Consider the following 3,833-nt stretch of genomic DNA (forward strand, 5'->3'; position numbering starts at 1 on the left):
TAGTACTTTCATATGCCAGCCAATGACAGCTCATTGACAGCTCACACACTCTCAAAATGACATGTGTGAGCTGTTGCAACTTGTCTCATGTTGATTGGATGTGTATTTTGGAATTTCACTATGTGATGGCACTTTGTTCATTTTTCAAGTTCATTTCAAAAGTGAAATCTCAAACCATGAGGCCTTGGCATGTTATGATGATTCCAACCATTTTCAAATGTCATTTGTGAGGTGTTGCAAAAATCCCCATCCAAAAATTCCCATTATTTCTCAAGTTGGACAATTTTGCCCCTGGTTTTTTAACTATGCACTTGAAATTTGACTTTTTGCATTGACCATTTTTGATGAAATCCAATTATGCACCATGAAAGTACATGTCAAATGGAGTTTGTGCATAAAAAGATCACCCAATTTGGACACTCCATGTGGAAGTTATGCCCCTCTGATTATGGGTCATCTTTGAAATTGAATGGACCATAACTTGCCAACCACACATGGGATTTTCAAGTTCTTGGACTTTTTGGAAAGGTGAGACCAAGATATACAACTTTCATGTTGAACAAATTTTCATTTGAAGCTTCCTTGGACATGTAATTTTGAGGTCAAAAACTTTCCATTTTTGGAAACTTCTATTACAAGTCACTTTCTATTTTTGGCAATTTTTGTCCTGACTTGATTTTCTCCATTCTTGAGCTTTGCAATGTCAAATAACACTTGTTCCAACATGAATGAAGTGTATCCAACTCATTTCCACCTCCAAATCCATTAGATCATGCACAGTTGACCACAGTTGACTTTTCCAACTGATAGATGAATTAAGCAATGCATAGATCAAACTGAGCTCCATTCTTCTGATGAAATGGCTCAAGGATGAAACCCTAGCCTCAATAATCTCCATATAACCATGGGATGATCCCCATATACATCATAGACCCCATCTCCTGATCATGCCCTGATTGGCCCAATGCAACTGATTAGGGTTGACCAGTGGTCAAAACCCTAATCTCAAGGAATGTGCTTCAATCACTTGATGAAATCAAACCATGATGATGATGACATATCATTTCAAACAAGATGAAGACCAATATCCTTTGAGGATCATGAAACCCTAATTTGGACTTGCACATCTTCAGATGATCAATAACCAGTCCAATGAAACCCTAGCTTGCACTTTGACTTCCTCATCTTCTGATCAAGACTTGGGAGAATGGCTTGCACAATGTAACCACATGATATGCAATATGCAATGCCTAATGACCTAAAATGATATGCAAATATGTTAGCTAGTCCCAAGAGAGGAGGGCAAATTTTGAGGTGTTACAGCTGCCCCTATTCAATCCACTGTGAACCTGTCGATATGAATAGCCTCGGCTTTCAGATGATCAGGATGAAGAGTGATTGAATACCAAGAACAGACGAACAATTTGCACTCTGATGGGAAAATAATTAACAACGCCTGTCAGAATCGGCGAAGAACACAATCTCTGAAAGAAAATCCGTCTGGTACGGAGAAAGTCGGCCTGATCACCGAAACAGCAACGTCGACCTGGATACCAAAATAAATGGTAACGCATGGGACAACCATGGCCTGAACACCACATCCGCTGGGGATTATCATTTCTTTTTCTTCTCTTATTTTTCTCTTGAACCCCGAAATTCTTTCGCGCAAATGAACCCAGATCACTGCATTTGAACCCCGGCATCTTGTTTCCTTGTGATAATTCCGCTGGCAACGTCGGAAATAACACCAATCACCACTCTGAGGGCGACATATCAGAGGGTACACCTTCCACCAGACACTGACTGATGAGTGGGAAGAAACTCGACGTTTACTGGACATCGAACGATGATGTTTTACAGGACATCAAAGAAAACTCGACCAAACATTAAACAATGACTGGGAGAAAACTCGATGTTTACAGGCATCAAACAATGATATTGACAGGACATCTAACAATGATGTTTACAGGCATCAAACAATGATGTTGACAAGCATCAAATAATGATGTTGACAGGCATCAAATAAGGATGTTGACAGGACATCAAACAATGATGTTTACAGGCATCAAACAATGATGTTTACAGGCATCAAACAATGATGTTTACAGGCACCAAACAATGATGTTTACAAGACATAGAACAATGATGTTGACAGGCATCAAACAATGATGTTGACAGGCATCAAACAATGATGTTTACAGGCATCAAACAATGATGTTTACAGGCATCAAACAATGATGTTGACAGGCATCAAAGAAAACTCGACCAGATACTTACTGATGACTGGGAAATACTGTTGCTCACAATGCTGAACTACTCGGAGTATCGTCTTCACTATCCGGCAAAACCAAATCCCAAGCGGTAACCACGGCTTGAATCGCGCTGATCGCGTAACGTCCTTTGATGTTATTTCCATCTCTGTCCGACGGAAACATTTCCTCCAATATCGCACTACAGGGGAACACTGCTGATCTGACGTCATGATGCTAAACTCCATAGAGTAACATCTTCGCTTTCTGGCACAACCACCCCTCAAACGGTAACCACGGCTTGAGACTAGCTCTATGCTTGCAACATGATGCATGATCTTTTTCTGCGTAATGCTTCATAATTATGGAAATGCTACGCGATTTATTATTTTTTCTATGCAATATGCTATGCTTATTTTTTCATGATGAATGCATAAAAAGTATCCCTCGCAGGGACTCTTCTGAAGAGCTCGAGACACTCTGTTGAGGAACTCGACATTGCTCCCACTCCACCCTGCTGGGGAATAGCACTGTTGTTGGGAAATAGGCAACCCTTGCTGGAGAAGAACCTCCTTTGCACCCAATCCGCTCGGGAAACTGCTGGGGATAAGCACCACCAACGCTCTGTGGGGATACAACAGTCTTTGACTTGCTGAGGATATAAATCTCAACTCTGCTTTGGGAACCCTCACAGATACCTGACGACTTCACTGAGGAAATGCTCACAGATACTCTGCTGGGGAAATAGCAACCTCCAGGCCTGGCGACTGGGGAAAGCATCAATTTGACACCCGCTGGGGATGACCATCCTGACCCTGCTAGGGAAACGAATGCTACTCCGCTGGGGACAACCCATGCAATCCATAGGTAGAATCAACTCAGCTGGGGATGCACACTGCTGGAGATATATTTCATTGAAACCCGCTCCACTCGGGGAATAGCAACCTTCAGGCCTGGCTGCTGAGGAAACATCGTTTTAAGCCTGCCGGGGATAACCATCTTGACTCGGCTGGGGAATCCACAGACCTTGATCTGCTAGGGATTTGGTCCTTTAATTCTGCTTGGGGACTCAGCTAGGGAAATGAGAAAAGTTGGTATAATACACCCATCGACTCGTCGAACCCTGGTATCCACCTCCCAATCTCGCATCAGTTTTCTACTTTTGAGAATTCCCAGACTCTTCTGGACCCTTTCTGCTCCATCATCTTGTATTCCAAGGTCGCGCCGCGCTCGACGAAAATCGTACTCCTGGGATTTATACATACTTTTCAATCTTCCGACTTTGAAGAGTCTTCTTGGTTAATTCCAAGGTCGTCGGACGTCTCGACGTCTCTCACTGCTGCTTTACCCATTCTTTCCTGATCGAAACCTGCGGGGAATTTCTACAGACTTTCTAATCTTCAGATTTTGAAGAGTCTTCTTGATTAAAATCAAGGATCGTCGTACGTCTCAACATCTTCGTCATCCTTCCACTCATTCATTCCCGAGCGAACTCTTTGGGGATTTGTTACAAAGCTTCCACATCACAACCTGCAAGTGAGTGAAAAATATCTAACAGTTCCTGCAAAACAGATCGTTAGATAA

Source organism: Lathyrus oleraceus, chromosome 3, assembly GCF_024323335.1.
Source record: "Lathyrus oleraceus cultivar Zhongwan6 chromosome 3, CAAS_Psat_ZW6_1.0, whole genome shotgun sequence".
Classification (NCBI taxonomy): domain Eukaryota; kingdom Viridiplantae; phylum Streptophyta; class Magnoliopsida; order Fabales; family Fabaceae; genus Lathyrus; species Lathyrus oleraceus.